Consider the following 18905-nt stretch of genomic DNA (forward strand, 5'->3'; position numbering starts at 1 on the left):
GTGGGGGCCCGCTGACAGACCTAAGGGGGGGGGGGGGGGGGGCCGGTCCAGTCATGCTTCAGTGATTCCCTATATAATCAACCAAATTTTTCCCACGAAAGGGGGGGCCCGGGCCCCCCTCAGTGGATCCGCCTATGGATTTATGTCATATAATGCTTATTTTAATAAATTTCGTATCCAATCCATCATGCAGCTGTTATGTTTAAGTCATATATGCTTATTTTGATACATTTTGCATCATGCTGGAGTGAGAACTGAGGTATCTAACTGATCCGTCATAGCAACTATTTTCCAATAAAACCTAATTGAAAGATGAAGAAAAAAATGAATATAGTTTCATCATGTTCATTTTTCAGTCTGATGTTTATTGGCCAAAGAGCTATTGCCTAGCTTCAGGTGGAGGTATATATCTAAAGCCAACAAACATAAAGCCGTTTTTACAAAATAAATAAACTTTTTATGATTCTAAGCAAAATCAGTCTATTTAGAATAGCAAGCATTCGTTCAAAAAAAAGAAAAGAATAGGACTATTTAGAGTATTGTTTTAACTATAAAAACTGTCGCTTATAACGACTAACATTGTAATACTCCATAATTACAATTTGTGTTGTTTCAAAAACCTTCATAAGCAGTCGCTTACCGCAGAAGTTGTTCCCGGCGTTGATCCGGGTAACAAGTACGTTGTTAACCTTATTAGTGGTAACACTGAAACTGTAATACTACGCCATAATATCTCGGAAAAGATCCGTGTTTGTACTGAGTAATATGTATATAGTGTACGTTGTTAGTTCTACAACTTCTAACATTTGTACTGTGCAGTATAAAAGTATACTGTTATTAGTACTACTAGCGGACTAATTTTACTAATAGATTTCCACTATTACTGGCTAACATTGCAGGATCGGGTGAATAATCAATGGGAAGTTAACGCTTCCTTGTTAAGTTAAAACAATAATATCAATCTTAAACAAATATCTAGGGGAAAAAATGAAGGTCATCTATTATTTTATTCTATAGTATTGAAATGGCATAATGCAAGAATAAATTATACAAAATTAAAAGATTTATGTTCAACGATGTACATGTGTATTTAATAGAAATAAAAAAGAATGTAACAAAATTACCTGACGATTGTAGAATATGAAAATTTCCCTCAAAACTGCAAACAAAATACCGTAACAAAAATGTATAAGCATAACACTACTCCATTTTTAGCTCATACATTAAAATGTAATTACATTACGTCACATTATCATCCTTCCGTATTCGACTTCGGTTTTCCTTTTTTGATAATTTTACTACTTAAACATAATTTTAATGATATTGTCAAATCTTAAAGATACAGAACTTTATTCCGGAAATGTCATATACTTATTGTACTTCACTAAAAGCATTTTCAAAAGTCCTTACCTTAGCACTTGAAACAAAACATTTTGCTATGGTTATTTTAATTATGTTTTGAATTATTTGTTACTGTTCAGTTGACCTAAATCAATTATATCGATTACAATTATCCTAGTTTACAATGAAACAGTTTTGCAAATGATTTTCCCTGAAGATGAAGCAGTCTTTATAGTCGTTAAATACAGAGAAGGCCTATTTAATATATGCAAGATTCGTGATATTGAGATAGAAATAAAAGCTCAGTAAAGGAGATGTTATGGTTTACACCAATGTGACAGCAACCCAACGACACAAATAACTAAAAAAGACATCTTTGAGATCAGTATACATTCTCTTTGATTTAGATATAGCATACACAAAGGAAGGGCCAATTAACCTTGCATTTATTTTAACCTTGCATTTATTTTAATCTTGCATTTATTTTACATCAAGGCCCTTTAAAAAAATCTTTAAATGTTACACTAGTAATTTTTTGGGGCCCTTTATAGCTTACTGTTCGGTGTGAGCCAAGGCTCCGTGTTGAAGACCGTACTGTGACCTATAATAGTTTACTTTTATAAATTTTGACTTGGATGGAGAGTTGTCTCATTGGCACTCATACCACATCTTCTTATATCTATTATGGAAAATATTATGACACATTTCAGACAAGATAACCAAAATTTAAACAACTTAATAGTTCAAAATCGCCATTTTGACAGATTTTGTATCAAAACGCCTAAATCAGCAGCATTTAGCGTTGAATAACATTTTGATTTTATGAAAATATGTACGGTAGTTGAAAAACATGTTTTAATTATATGATATTAATTATTTATAAATATCATATAGACTATTTTAAATTCAAATTCCAGTAGGATTTGAAAACTTTAAGATTTTAACCACTTGATTGAAGAAAAATCACGTGCAATTGGCCTTTCCTATTTGCTTCATTCGATCTTTAAAATAAATCATGATATAAGCCTTTCGGAATTCAACATAACTTAATATTATACAAGCTATAAACGTGACATTTACTAAATAGATTTGACACATAAGATTACTAGAATGCACTCGAGGAGACCTCTGATCAGGATTTAAGTAATTTTATGCAAATGACAGAAGATGTGGTTATTCCTTACCTTCTATTATACAAGTGAAACGGATTTCATTTTAAATGTTACATTTAAAGTTCATTTTAAAACTTTGTATCAAATTGTTATTTGGTAGGATTATTTGCAAACACGATTTTAGGTTCTGTGTATTATAACTTTTATCCTATAAGAAACGTTAAGGTGTCCAACAAAATTTTTGGGCTTGATCTAATTGCTTAGAAAGCGTATAACTGAGAAAGAAATTACATATTGACAAACAGTATTAGATGAGCAGTGTATCAAGAATTTCGCAATGGATTTAAGAATAAACGATAACGAGAAAGCAAGCTAAGATTTATTCAGATTTCTCCAATTTTTTAAAAATCAAATGACAGTTTATCCAACTTATGAGAGAGGTGATTTTAACTGTATTTGACAAAACCTTTTGGGAATGTTTGGGTCCTTAATGCTCTTCAACTAAGTACGGATTTTGCCTTTTAACTTTTTAATATTAGAGAGTCACTGGTGAGTCTTTTGTGGACGAAACGAGCGCCTTGCGAAAAAAATTATAAGCCTTGTATCCTCGATACGTTTTTTACATTGATATATATGAATCACAATTGACATGAACAGTGAGAGTTTCATAGAATAAGTCTCATATTCTATAACTTTAATAATATTTATTGTTAACTTTTATGACATTTAATATTTGAAAGATATACTAGAACTCTAAAATTGGCCAATTGTCATAAAACGGAAATTATACTTCGTATGCAATGGGATATTTTCAATGTGTTTTCTTTCTTTTCTAAACTTCCAATTCGTATAATACGTATAAACTTTGGAACTAAATAATGCCGAAATTCCATTTGACCTTAAACATTAGCATAGGAAATATTCCTGATATAAACTGACAACCTCATTCACCTAATTACAATATAATTATTACAGCATATATCAATTATGGTGATGGCATCTTTTACTTATCACTAACTCAGTTTTCACAGCTTTATACACTACATGTTCCAGTCGACAACGTCAAATATTCCTTTGTATTCGCAATGCTACCAAGGGAGCTACCATTTGTTTTTTTATGGGGGGGGGGGGGGGGGGGGGGGCTAGGATGAAAAATTTGGTCCTGCATTTTTTTTATTGTAATCTCTGTTCTGCCTTTTTATTTTCCACTCTATTCGGTCCTGCATTTTTTTATTAGTTTATCCTGACTTTTTTTACATAAATTGTCATCCTGCCTTCTTTTTTTTTGCCAAGTTGCTCATCCTGCCTTTTTTTTTACTCAAAACTCCTGTCCTGCCTTTTTTCAAATTTCATCCTAGTGTTGATAAAATCTACATTGTCTTATTTATAGTAAAACCCAAATCAATTTATCAATGTCCGTATGTATATTAATTGTTATGTATTAATATATCATAAGAAGAAAAAACTCGTCAGTGCTCTTTGGATGTATTTTCCATGACATGCGATCATGTTTTTAAAAACAGTTCTCTGTAACCACCAACCAAGTTGCGGCACGCATAGTCTTAAGATTTTTTTGAATTTTTTTTGTTGGTAGCTATCAGCAAACATATAAGAAAGATATTGACAAACAAATTGTTTATGTCTCCGTTGCCTTGGTTACGGGTCCCCTTAGATTTTGGCTCAAAATTACATTTTTTTGAGGTAGAAAAATTATCATTTTCAGTCAGTTATCATGGACACATTTCAATTTTGATGAATATTGTATCATTTGTTCATTAAAATATAATAATACTCAGTTAGACAAAAGATGAAAATAATTCTTATGAAAGGGGAGAAGGTGGCAACACTGATTAAAATAGGGGAGTTTTAATTGTAGTAATGAAGGCAAATTATAGGCATTTTGCATGAACTTATTACACACTTTTGCATACAATATTTAATGTAAACTAACATTGTTGCCTATTTATGATTTATTACTAAAGGTTTGGGATTCAGGTTGCTAGGGTGGTTGCTAAGGGAACATAACTAGAGGCTCTAAAGAGCCTGTGTCGCTCACCTTGGTCTATGTGCATATTAAACAAAGGACACAGATGGATTCATGACAAAATTGTGTTTTGGTGATGGTGATGTGTTTGTAGATTTTACTTTACTGAACATTCTTGCTCCTTACTTTTATCTCTATCTATAATGAACTTGGCCCGGTAGTTACAGTGGAAAATACTTTGTAAAAATTTACAAAAATTTACCAAATTTATGAAAATTGTAAAAAAATTGACTATAAAGGGCAATAACTCTTTAAGGGGTCAATTGACAATTTTGGTCATGTTGCCTTATTTGTAGATCTAACTTTGCTGTTTACAGTTTATCTCTATCTATAATAATATTCAAGATAATAACCTAAAGCTGCAAAATTTTCTTAAATTATCAATTCAGGGGCAGCAACCCAACAACGTGTTACCTGATTGGTCTGAAAATCTCAGGGCAGATAGATCTTGACCTAATGAACAATTTTATTTTCATCAGATTTGCTCTAAATGCTTTGGTTTCAGAGATATGAGCCAAAAACTGCATTTTACCCTATGTACTATTTTTTAGCCATGTCGGCCATCTTGGTTCGCGGGCGGGGTCATCGGACACATTTTTTAAACTAGATACCCTAATGATGATTGTGGACAAGTTTGGTTAAATTTGTCTTAGTAGTTTCAGAGGAGAAGATTTTTGTAAAAAATTACAAAAATTTACGAAAAATGGTTAAAAATTGACTATAAAGGGCAATAACTCCTCAAGGGGTCAACTGACCATTTTGGTCATGTTGACTTATTTGTAGATCTTACGTTGCTGAACATTATTGCTGTTTACAGTTTATCTAACTATAATTATATTCAAGATAATAACCAAAAACGGCAAAATTTCCTTAAAATTACCAATACAGGGGCAGCAACCCAACAACGGGTTGCCTGATTGGTCTGAAAATTTCAGGGCAGATAGATCTTGACCTAATGAACAATTATATACTCATCAGATTTGCTCTAAATGCTTTGGTTTTAGAGATATGAGCCAAAAACTGCATTTTACCCTATGTACTATTTTTTAGCCATGTCGGCCATCTTGGTTCGCGGGCGGGGTCATCAGACACATTTTTTAAACTAGATACCCTAATGATGATTGTGGACAAGTTTGGTTAAATTTGTCTTAGTAGTTTCAGAGGAGAAGATTTTTGTAAAAGATTACAAAAATTTACGAAAAATGGTTAAACATTGACTATAAAGGGCAATAACTCCTTAAGGGGTCAACTGACCATTTTGGTCAAGTTGACTCATTTGTAGATCTTACTTTGCTGAACATTATTGCTGTTTACAGTTTATCTCTATCTATAATAATATTCAAGATAATAACCAAAAACGGCAAAATTTCCTTAAAATTACCAATTCAGGGGCAGCAACCCAACAACGGGTTGCCTGATTGGTCTGAAAATTTCAGGGCAGATAGATCTTGACCTAATGAACAATTTTATCCCCATCAGATTTGCTCTAAATGCTTTGGTTTCAGAGATATAAGCCAAAATCTACATTTTACCCCTATGTTCTATTTTTAGCCATGGCGGCCATTTTGGTTGGTTGGCCGGGTCACCGGACACATTTTTTAAACTAGATACCCCAATGATGATTGTGGCCAAGTTTGGTCAAATTTGGCCCAGTAGTTTCAGAGGAGAAGATTTTTGTAAAAGTTAACGACGACGGACGACGACGACGACGGACGCCAAGTGATGAGAAAAGCTCACTTGGCCCTTTGGGCCAGGTGACCTAAAAATGAAATATTTGTTATTTTGTAAAATAATTTTGACATTGTTATTAAAATATCTCATAAACTATGACAGATAAAGGATGAAAATCTATTGAAAAATGTTGCGCATTCAATGACCTTTGACTTTGAATCTTTTTTTATTAGATTTTGTCAGAAATGTTTACAAATATACCCATACCTTGAATAGAAAAAATGTTCAGAACAATTATTGCTTTTGGTAACAAGGTTAAATGCTAGAGGTCAATACTTGATATGAAAGCACCTAGCAACAATATATATTTAGGTTCAGACTAATATGTACTGTTATATAGATCCTTATTGAATGGTGAGGGGTCAATATCGTTACCAAAGACTTAAGTAGCCATTCTGATATAGTTGGAAAATGCCTAGAAATTATCAATTTTTTTACCCCTTGTGACAAAATCCCGAAATTTTGAAACTAAATGTAATTCCTTCTTTCAATTAGAATGTCAAATTCCTTTTACGAACAGAAATAAGTTACTGACATGATTTTACTCATGTGTATTTCAGTTAATCATCTGACAGCCACGTTGTCTCCTGTTCTGACTTAAAACATCATAGATATTTTTTGTGTGTATTAAGTGTTCATGAAACTTTAGATCATTCGAAATAAGTACTAAGGCTGTTTTCTTAGGCATATATATATATATATATTTATATATATATATAGGTTTACAACAAAAGGGTAAGTGATCAATATCGTCACAGTAGTCTTTATTAGCCATTCTTATATCGTGGAAAATGCCTAACAACGAACAATTTTTGTAATGCTGAGGACAAAATGTAAAACCAGTTTTTATGATCATGATTCAAAGATCTTTCCTTTAAATTTACCTGGCTCTTAATTTATGAGGTTATACAAACACTGGGCGTTCGTCATTGTTATCGTTTTGTTCATTGTCCGTCTAAAATGTTTCCCTTTGAAACTGCATACTAATAATCAAATGTTATTAAACTTAACAGTATATATAATGCATAGCATATACTGTGTAAAAAGCCCATATTCTGTTGCCACCTGATAAAAATTATGGCTGCTACACGTAAAAATAGAACACTGAAATTAAAATATAGTTATTGGCTTATCTTACTGGTATATTCTGGTTATTAGGTGTTGATTTATCTTAAAATTTTCAAAACAGAAATTAAATGTCAGCTCTTAGCAAATTTTTAAGTTATTTTACTTGAAAACTATTTTAAATAGAAAATCACAAAAATACTTAAAATGACTTTAAACGACGATTTAAAGGGCAAATTAGTATTTTCTCATCTCTTGCCATCCGCCTTCTTCGTCTGTAAACTTGTGCAAAAGTCTGATTCTCTTAAATTACTAAGCAAATTGGAACCAAAATTTATCATTCTTATGATATGTAGATACAAAAAAAATCTGAAGGGTCATATATACACTATACTATAGAATAAAGGACACTGTTGAATACAAATTTGATTTTGCGTTTTTGCCGGGAAGGGATGGGATTTTATCGGAATTTTATCAAATATACTGGGACCTTATCAAAACGGATTCCAAGTAGTTAAGGAAGTATTTGACGAAAACGAACTCAGTAAATCGCAATACCATGGAATGTTAAAAACAAGGGAGGGGAACCAAAATTGATAAAAAAAAAACTGAGGGACTTTAAGCTTGATGAATACGAATTAAAGATATTGGCAGAGTGTCTACAACCGTTGTTAAATAAAATAATTCACCCGGATCAAAAAGAGTTTGTAAAGGGGAGAAATATAAGTGATGGAAATAGACTTTAACAGAATACTATTGAATATATAGAACATGAGGATAAAGAAAGATTAATTATATTTCTAGACTAGCAGAAAGCTTTTGATAGAGTCGAATGGCGATGGCTGATAAAGATTATGGATGGCTTCAGTTCTGGTAATAGTTTTTGTAGCTGAACAAAAATGCTATTCAAAAATGCCAACACTTGTATTAAAACGAATCGGTTTGTGTCTGAATCCTTTTCAATAAGCAGTTCTATAAGACAAGGATGTCCTATAGCCCCCTTTTCATTCAGGCACAATACAAGCGGAACCAATGGCATGTGCCATTCGATCAAATGTAGAAATGAAGGGAATCAAAATTCCAACTGAAAACAGCCATATTGAAACTAAATTTTCAATAAAATTGAAAATGGAAACGGGGAATGCGTCAAGGAGACAACCCGACCAAAGAGCAGAAAATAGTCCCATGGCCACCAATGGGTCTTCAATACAGCGAGAAAATCCCGCACCGAGAGGCGGGCTTCTGCTGGCCCCTAAACAACAATGTGTACTAGTTCAGAGAAAATGGACGTCACATAATGTTTGCAAACGAAACACAACTTATGAACAAATCCGAACAATTGGCTGAAAAAGCCTTTGAAATATTAGCCTCCGGTTCCAAAATTAACTTCGATAAAACAAAAGGTTTGTTATTGGGAGGCTAAAGGGCAAAAAACCAAGACTCAAAAAAATATCCTTGATCAAAGATAACATAAAAGCTTTAGGGGTGCACCTTGGTTATAACATTAATAAAGATAAAAACACTTGATCTCTTATGCAGCAATAATCCTGCAATCTGATTGGTGAATTACCCGGATGAAATAACGTCCCCACCCTTGTCCACCCGGTGATAAAATTTGGCCAAAATTTAAAAAAGAAATTATAATTTGGCCAAAAATAAAAATAAAAAAAAAAGGCCAAAATTGATAAAAAAAAAATTTAAAAGAAAAAAAAGAAAAAAAAATAAGAAATGGGGGCCAATATAAAAAAAAAAGTTCCAAAATATTATAAACATAAAACATTTCCAAATTTCCAGAAAATAAAGAAAAATTAAAAAAAGGTAATATTTTACAATGCGCACATTGTGTTGAAAAAATAATGTAATGGAAGTTCTTCATAAGCATTTTTTAATTTTACATCCTGGTATTAAAATGAGTAGAGGAACGCTTCATACGAAATATATTCGTTATCTTGGTTTAATTAGGGGTGTATCGAATTTTACACCGGTAATGAAATTGCATAAACCCTTTGGCTGCGCCTCAGGGCGTATGAATTTTCCACACCGGTGTAAAATTCTGTACACCCCTATTTACACATATCTGTCAACCTATGAAAATGAAAATGCAGGTTGAAGAAGAAAATCTAATTAACACCAAGATAACTAATAGTATTGACGTTTGGAAAACAAGGCATTTAACTTACAGAGGTGAAGTATTGACTATTAAAAAACAAGTAATAAAATTGAGAATGGAAATGGGGAATGTGTCAAAAAGACAACAACCCGACCAAAGAGCAGAAAATAGCTGAAGGCCATCAATGGGTCTTCAACACAGAGAAAAAATCCCGCACCCGGAGGCGGGCTTCAGCTGGCCCCTTAACAAAAGTGTACTAGTTCAATGAAAATGGACGTCACACTAAACTCCAAAACATATAAATGAACTAAAATTAAAAAACATACAAGACTAACAAAGGCCAGATGCTCCTGACTTGGGACAGGCGCAAAATACCTATTTTGGGATAGGAGGTTGAGATGAGGTGTATACCTAATGAGTGTGAAAAGGAAATAAACTCACATTCTCGGATTTTGTTTGGGGTTCCAAAGTCAGCCTTGTCGACAGAAAATTATGTTGTCTACATGACAGCTGAAAAAAGGGGGGTCAAAATGATCAGTCTGGAAAGTTTCATAAAAAGCAAACATACAAAATTAATTCATAGAATTTTTGAATTTTTGAAAGTTCAACACAAAGTTGGATTGCAATTGCCAAATACTGGCTAAAACACTTTGACACAAAATTTGGTATTGAATACTTTATGTGTACATGTAAAGATCTAAATAGAATTAATATTATAATAAGTATATGTCAAATTTTTACCAAAAGGCTAAAATGACAAAACGTTCAAAAAATAGCATTCTTGAAGAGAATATCTGTGGGAACAACACTTTAAAATGCAAAGGGAAACCTTTGCTCTTCCCTTCCTTTACCAAGAGTCATATCGCCAAAATTAAAGATGTTTGGAATATCGAAACGGAAACATAAAGTAATAAAATAATATTTGATAAACTAATAGATAAATGTAATTGGATATGCAAATACAATCTAATAAAGAAATCAATCCCCACTGATTGGATTAACGAACTAAGAAGCGCCATTAGTAATCCAACAAATTTGAAGCACATAAAAATACAGAATAACAAAATATATGATATGGAAAGAAAATTTATTCCCCCAGAAAAGTTCAATTAAAATCATTACAAACAATACTAAATAAATGTACTAGTGCAAAATGTAAAATTGATTGGAATAGAACATTTAATTAATACGAATTTAGACTGGCAATCAGTTTGGAAAAAGATTCTCAAGCTGCCTGTATCAAACAATAGTTCCCAATTCCAATGGAAATCACTACATAAGATGTTTGGAATATTATATACATAATGAATTCAAATTGTACCAATGCGAAAGTCCAATGGCCTATGTAACTTATGTAGCAATTTTTTTTAATCCCAAGAGCATCTATTCTATCACTGTTATAAAATTCAAACCATAACTGAAGAAATAAAAAGATTGCTATCTGTGCATAGATATAACGCTTAACTTTGTTGTCCAAATCATGATTATTGGATATAATCAAGATCTTGATAAAATGCAATTAAATATTGGAAATTTTAAAGGGTTTTCGGGAAAATTTAGTATTTGCAAAGGTCGGTACGACATTAAATTCAACAAAACAACATTTAATGAAACATCCGTCCTCCGTATTTTAAAAAAAGATATGAATGATTTTATCAAAATGATCGCTAAGTCAAACAAAAAAACTATATCCGGAATAGACAAACTTGACCGTTTATTTCAAATAATGTACTTACAATTAATAGTCGAATTTACTTATTCTTTGCTCATTTTGTAGATATATATACATTTTTATAAAATAACTTGTGCCTCGGTATTATAGTTATAGTTATTATTTGAATACAAAAGGCACACTTTATACTAGTGTATTATTTACACCTTCATTTACCAACAATCGCCATTGTATACATACGTTAATTTTACAGTTTATATTTTATACATATTTATATTACATGCTACATCATTGTATTACTTTTTTGTAATAGTATTTTACTCACCACATATTGTGTTTCTTTATAAGTGCACATACATTTATTTCACGAATAATCCTTCATTGAAAATTCTGAAGTTTTTGAAGCACGTGCACACTGTACAATATAAATCACTCCTGTTATACACCATCAAACAAAATCTTTTGATGAACACATTAAAGACTTTTATTCGCATAGTATCGAAATACAATTAGCATTTTAATAAAATAATGGTTTCTTTAAAAAATAATCTTAGCTAGTAGTCTTCTAAGAAAAACAAGTAATCATTTACACACTGTACAATATAAATCACTCATGTTATACACCATCAAACAAAATTTTTTGATGGACACATTAAAGACTTTTAGTTGCATAGTATCGAAATACAATAAGCATTTTAATAAAATAATTGTTTCTTTAAAAATAAACTTAGCTAGTAGTCTTCGATAATATTTTTAAAAAAAATGAAGGAATAGACAATCTGGGACCAAGAGACTGTATTATTTACGTAAGTCCCAGGTGCGACAAATTGTCATTGAATAAATAAATAGATAAACTGTACAAAAAAAAACTTCACTTTGAAAAAGCATAGAATAGACTGAGTCATGCTATTGTTTTAGAAACTACATTTTGTAATTATGTTATTGTTTTGGAAACTACATTTTGCAGTGGCATCGTATAGATTTGGTTCTACTATTGTTTTAGGTACAATGTAATTCACTTTATAACGATTTTTCTCCCTTTCTGCGTTTTGGGTTTTATTTTAAGAACTATAATAGATAGAGGTATACTTTCAGAAAACAAATCAACGAGAAAAGAGTTAAAATACGTTGACATAACTGAAATTGTCAATAATTTTTTGGCCGGTCTTGAAAATTTTAACAGGTAAAGGGAGGCAATATACAGCTTAAATGAGCTTCAAGATAAGATTTACCAATGGGTTAACATTGCTAAAATTGTGAATCAATTCCTTTAGCAGTTATTGCCCGAAAAGAATTTTGTTAGCAAAATTTTGAGATTTTACAATTAGCTTTAAAGCTATGATAAATAGGGAGGAAATGTGAACACCAAAATAAAATCTACATGAAAAAAGTAAATTTTGCAGAACACACAATGTTTTTGTTTTTAAGAAGGATTTTTCTTTTATTATCTATAGAATTCAACAGCAGCAATTGAGCGGATTCAGAGTAGTTTTATTAGCTAGAGAAGGACATTCTATATTTTGTGATGGGGATAAGGGATTCCGAATGAAATGAATGTGATGGTGTCTAGAACTAAAGATCAATAATTTTGCCCAAGACATGCTGAAAATGAATTTTCTGTACATTCAGATGCACATACGATTTGAAAAAAGAAATAGGTGTGTACACAACGCAAAATATTTTTTCGACGCAAAAAACAAATGATAAAATAAGTCATCCAGCCTTATAACAGGTGAAAATGATTATTGTGTCCACGCAAAACCTCTTGCCCAAAAGCCCAACCCTCACCAAAGAAATAAATTGTTCGTTCTCGTAGCAATTTTGTTCGTTTAGCCTTGTTTTTGTACATTCAAAGGACCTGTCTTAAATATATCATTTGGTCTCTTGTGGAGAGTTTTCTCATTGGCAATCATACCACGTCTTATTTTTGCATTTGGGTTTGTAACCAAACCCTTACTTTTTTCACCCTTGAAATTAAATTTTCCATATAATTAACTATGATAATTCTGGATTATGCATGTGAACAATCAGGTCAGTGTAATTCAACAATTCGGTACATACAATGTGTGTTCTTCAAATGGATTACTAATTTAAAGAAATTGCATGTTTGATATCATTTTTTTCTGATTTTTGTCACAATGAAACCGAAAACACATTGTTGCTAGGCAGTTTTCTAATATAACTTAATGATTCCATGGCAATTCTCCAATATAAATAAATGGTTTCTAGGCACTTTCACACTATAAATAAATGGCTGATAAGGACTAGAGTGATAACATTCACCCTTGACCTTGGTCTATGTATTAATCCATACAGTCCTGAATCTAGACATATGTGGTTACTAGGTTGTTTTGTATCAAATAGGGGGGTTGGTAAGCACTTTTGACAAGACCGTGTCTTCTTACTATTCACCTGTAAACAAAACAGTGGCTCTAGTCATTCTAAACATTTTCCTCGCGTATTGTTTGCTTGTTTCTATTATCTTTTCTTAATAAATCCAATTAATATACGCAAGGTCAAAGGTCAAGGTCATCTATGACCTTTGACATTGGGTTAAATTGAATGTCATTTAATGCTCAATAGTTTTCACATCATAGTCATTCAATAGCAATTACTGTTTTCGGATAATCTTAATAACATGGTCGAATTTCTGAAGAGAAAAACAAAAATGACACATTTGAGTTTCCATAGCAACCATCCTAGCACCCTGAATCCCAAATTTTTTGTTGTGAATTATTGACCAAAAACATTGATACCTTATATTTATTACCACAACTTACATTGAGGACGATGCAAAACTGTATATTTTGTTCATCCTAAAAGTGTATAATTTGCCTTCACAAATACAATGAAAAATGTACCTCTGCTCCTGCGGTTGTGACAATATTCAGCCAAAATATTATTTATATAGGACATTGCTGTTATGTTTGTTAAGTATCATGTTTTAAAAAAAAATTAACAAATATATTGAAATAAAATCTGGTTTTGTTTCAGAATGCCAACAAAGTAGTTGTTTTTTCAATGCTTAATTCCCCAAAATGTACGGGAAACCTCATTGACTTGGTTGCCATGGCAACCGTGGCCTAGCAACACTTTGATAGGCATTTTTCTTACTTTTTCACCTAATCATATGGTCAGGCTATGTTTCAGGAAAATCGGTGATAATGCGTGCCGATCCCCCTTTATGAAATGGTTGGTGGTTACAAAGAATTGAACTTAATACTAGAATGCTGTAAGTTCATAAAATATTTCAATATTATAGAAAAAAATGAAATAACAAAAATACCGAACTCCAAAGAAAATTCAAAACGGAAAGTCCTTTATCAAATGGCAAAATCAACAAGTTCAAACACATCAAACGAATTGAAAACAACTGTCATATTCCCACATAATAGGTGAAAATGTCAAAAAATGGGGTACAGCAGTCAACATTGTGTTATAATCTTAATCACTAAAAAAACAAAAACTATTTAAAAAAAAAGGCATATAGACACAATGACCATAGCACAATAACACAATGGCGGGATGTATATATAACCGGGAGTTTTCCGGCTATAATAACTCAAAGACGGAATACCAATACTTTAACCTTTATTAGCAAGGTCCGGACAGTAACATACCTAAAACCTAAACTGACTTCAAAATAACATACAAAAGTATATATAAAAAACAGTATCTATAGAAAAGGATTAGTGTCAAAAGGAATAACTTCTTATCGTCAAGGTGGTCTCCATTTAGACGACAGGCATCTTTTTAACAATAGAATTAATTAAACACAAAGAAATGTAAAAGGTAAGATAAACGGATTAACAAATTGTCACTATAGCACTTAAAATATATTGTCTGAATTTGCTTTATTTCTAATTCCCAATTGTCCAAATCATCCTGGTTATATTCGCCACTACTCCACCTAAACGGTCTCCGAGTTTGTTGAATTGAAACAATTTCACTTCGGTTATCTTCTCGGGTATCCTCCTCGTCGTTGACGTTGATTCGAATTGTGTGAATAGTTTGTACGCACCCCTTGATTTTCGGCGATTGAACGTTCACTTAGCAAATTTTGAATGTCATGTTTACAATTAGAATTTTCAACTTTGAGTTTCTGAGTTTCTGAATTTCGTCTTTAAGTTGTTTAATAAAATGACAATCTTGCATCTCAACATTTTTCAAATCCACTTTTAAACGGTATCTGGTGTTCGTTAAATTTGTGTTTTCCTCTCTCAACCACACTATTTCTTTTTTAAAATTTTCAGTTCTACTTGTATGCTCAGCTAACTCATGTTCGATCTTTTGGATTATCCGACCATGTTGCAAACGTTCCAAATTTAATTTGTCCAAATTGTTCCTTAAAATAACATTGTCATTAATAACGGTATCTCATCTTGAATTTTCACATTTTAGAATAGCGATTTCATTGAGGAAGTTTCGGTAAGACGCTTTTAACTTGTTAAGTTGCTGTTTTGATTCGCTCTGTGTGGAGCACGTTAAAGTCGAAAGTTCATTGTCCTCAAGTCCTTGAAACGGGAATTGAGACATTTGCTTCTTCTCTATAAACTTTCTCATTCTGTCACTGTCTCTCTGAATTTTGATTTTGACTTCGTCTTGGGTTATCACATGACTTTACGTGAAAATTACACATGCGAGCAAAATGTCCATGAGTTCTGCACTTGTAACAATAAGCGTTTAATGCATTACACCGATGGTATGTGAAAACATTCAATGTCTTACCACAGTATTTGCATAGAAAGTCCAAACAGGTATCTTCTTTTCTCATCGGAAACGGATGTCCATTCCTGCAAGGCTGGTAATTCCAAGGTCCTTCCATTTTGTTGCTTCTGAAGTTATTCATATGCCAGTTTGGGGGAACTAGCTCAGGATCGTGCCGCGGGTAACCTCGACCAATATATAACCGGGAGTTGTCCGGCTATAATAACTCAAAGACGAAATACCAATACTTTACACTTTATTAGCAAAGTCCGGACGGTACCAGACCTAAAACCTAAACTGACTTCAAAATAACATATAAAAGTATATATAAAAACAGTATCTATAGTAAAGGATTAGTGTCCAACGGATTAACTTCTTATCGTCAAGGTGGTTTCCATTACGACAGACATCTTTTTAACAATAGAATTAATTAAACACAAAGAAATGTAAAAGGTTAGATAAACGAATTAACAAATTGTCACTATAGCACTTAAAATATATTGTCTGGATTTGCTTTATTTCTAATTCCCATTTGTCCGAATCATCCTGGTTATATATACTATACCGAGCCACGCCAAAAGTATATTACCAAAAATGGACTAAACAGTTAAGGTTAAAAATATACAAAGACAAATAAAAGGAACACTATAACACGTAAGTAAGATGATAAACAACGTCAGTAACTAGAATCTATACATCAAGACCATCATGTATTAGTTGTGAAGTTGATACGGAATATTTATCAACAAGGTCTTGGTATCTTCCGATGAACTTTTTTTAGAAAAATATTTTTGTTCCCTTTTTTAAAATTTGAATTAAAACAATTCTTGATTCAAAATGTTCTTATATGACAAGAAGCAAGTAACATTACAATTTGAAATATGTCCATGTCAACCCAAGGTAAAAAGCTTGTGTGTCTTAACAGAAAATAGAATTTGTCAGTCTCATTAAGCTGTTATCATTCAAATGAAACCCATACGAAGGCAGTGAATTTCTGAAGTAAAACTATGACCGATCTGCATAATTTGGTAAATAAAAGTCAATTTGATCATTTAAAGGCCGGATTCGTCTACTTTACAAAATTTTACAATTATGGGTTGTTTTCCTGTGAGAGAGCTTTCACATGTTTATTTTATACATTGAGATTTGGATGGAGAGTTGTCTCATTGGCACTCATACCACATCTTCCTATTTACACTATAGAGCAATCTGAATTTTCAAATTTCTACTTCGAACAGTTTTATCTCATACTCAGTTTTGCTATTTCCAAAAAATTGCCAAATACTATCGCTGTTGCAGCTATGGTAATATGTAAGCTTATGTCATTTAGTAACATTTTCAGAAATATGACAGAACCTCAAAGCCTCATATGAAGCTTGTATACTATGAATTTTAGCAAAGAACATATTTTGACGATAGCGATAGTGTGAAATTCAAGGGGAATTTAACGCTTCCTAGTTGAGTTAGGCCAATAGGGTCCACCTGAAATATAAATGTGAGTAGGGTTGGCGGAAATGAAATTATTTATTCAAACAAAAACAAAAACAAAGGAAAGCTAAGAAGGTCTGTCCTGTACCCCCATACTATTGAATAAGTATATTCAATAACAGATTATACAGCATTAAAAGTTTACTATCTCAATGATGTATTTAATAAAATAAAAAAATGTTAAAAATTACCTGACAATTGTAGAATATCAAGATTTTCCTCACAATTTCAAAAGAAATACCGTAACAAAAATGTCGGAACCTAATGCTACTTCTTTTTTTTTATATCTAAGCTCATAATTTATCAACTCATTTCATAAGGTGACAGTATCATGCGAATATATATGTATATGCTTCAGCAATTGATATCAGTTTCCTCTTTTCTAAGTGTATTACTTAAGTGATTGTTATGATGAAATACAAATATTAAAGAAACAGATGCTTCACTTAAAGTACAGATTATGTGTGTTATGTTAACTTTTTGTTCAAACTAACTTTGTCACTTGAAACAGAAAATGTAGCTATTGATATCTTAATTATGTTTATAATGATGTATTGCTGTTCAGTTGACCAATATCACTTCTATCGATTATAATTATCCCATGTATAATTATAATGAAAAATTATGGCAAATGATTTTATCCTGAAGATGAAGAAGTCCTTTACTGTATGAAGAGAATACCTATGCATGATATTGAGGAAGACCTAAACAATTGGAATGTGATGGTTTAGGTCAATGAGACAGTAACTCAACGACACGAATAACTAAAAGACACCTGTAAGATGTTTTTTTCTGGTTTCATATTCTTGTCGGGTTTCCGTATCTTTAAGGTATATACCGCATCTGCTTTTATTCATATTAATGAAAAGCAGCGTACTCAAGGCTGATTGGTTCCCCCTTCTATACTTATTGCATAGCTGGGTTGGTTTGGTTCAGCTGAATGTTGATTAAGTCTACTAAGAAAGGGCTAAAAGCAGTCGATAACACAAATAAGGCTATTGATAAGGTCTTTTATTTCTTTTTTTCTATGATTCTTTATATAATTTTTCCCTATTCTCCCCCCCCCCCCCCCACCCCCCACCCCCCCCCCCCCCCCCCCCCCCCCCCCGCTTCATACAAATTGTACTTCGGTCAACGCTTTTATACCCCAATAAATTTACAAAAAGAGGCATTCAATTCTTAAATACATATACATATACATATGCACATTCACGGTTCTACAATCTGTCGATACCTGTATTTTGGCATTGCACAAGGTCATGATTTTCTCTGACTGTTAATGACGTCTTTACACTAAATCCACCGGATGTTGGATGTGTGTAGATTGATACTTAAGTCTTCGATACATGATTTTTTTAATTTGTCGTTATTGGCTTTGAACTAGCTGTCAGTAACTGCGAGTACTCTCAGATCTGTACTTAGTATCTTTTTTGTTGAAGGGGTGTATAGATACCCTGCCACGTCCTGTCTGTGTTTTTGTGATCTGATGAGTTAAGCCCTTACCAACAGATTTGTATAGCTTGTTCATATGTTGTACTGTTACACCGCTGTCCCAGGTTAGGGGGATGGTTGGGTCCCCGATCACATGTTTAACCCCGCCACATTCTGTATGTGCCTGTCCCAAGTCAGGAGCCT

General features: G+C 32.4%; 2 protein-coding genes across 5 annotated transcripts in view; both read right to left on the reverse strand.

Moving 5' to 3' along the window:
• LOC127729623 (uncharacterized) overlaps positions 1–18905 on the reverse strand; it is a 113615-nt gene that overhangs the window by 68905 nt on the left and 25805 nt on the right. Inside the window, exon 1 of one of the 3 annotated variants that reach the window (XM_052237474.1) lies at positions 17462–17610. The exons of 1 other annotated variant lie outside the window; for it this stretch is intronic. The gene's annotated coding sequence lies outside the window, so the exon portion shown is untranslated. Of the gene's footprint in view, positions 1–1124; positions 1277–17461; positions 17611–18905 lie in introns of those variants that run through there. One more of the 3 variants, XM_052237473.1, reaches the window with a different exon arrangement.
• Positions 1–18905, reverse strand: part of LOC127729624 (uncharacterized) — a 102515-nt gene that overhangs the window by 62953 nt on the left and 20657 nt on the right. The window lies entirely within an intron of this gene.

This window comes from Mytilus californianus, unplaced genomic scaffold (assembly GCF_021869535.1).
Source record: "Mytilus californianus isolate M0D057914Y unplaced genomic scaffold, xbMytCali1.0.p SCAF_2, whole genome shotgun sequence".
NCBI classification, from domain to species: Eukaryota; Metazoa; Mollusca; class Bivalvia; order Mytilida; family Mytilidae; genus Mytilus; species Mytilus californianus.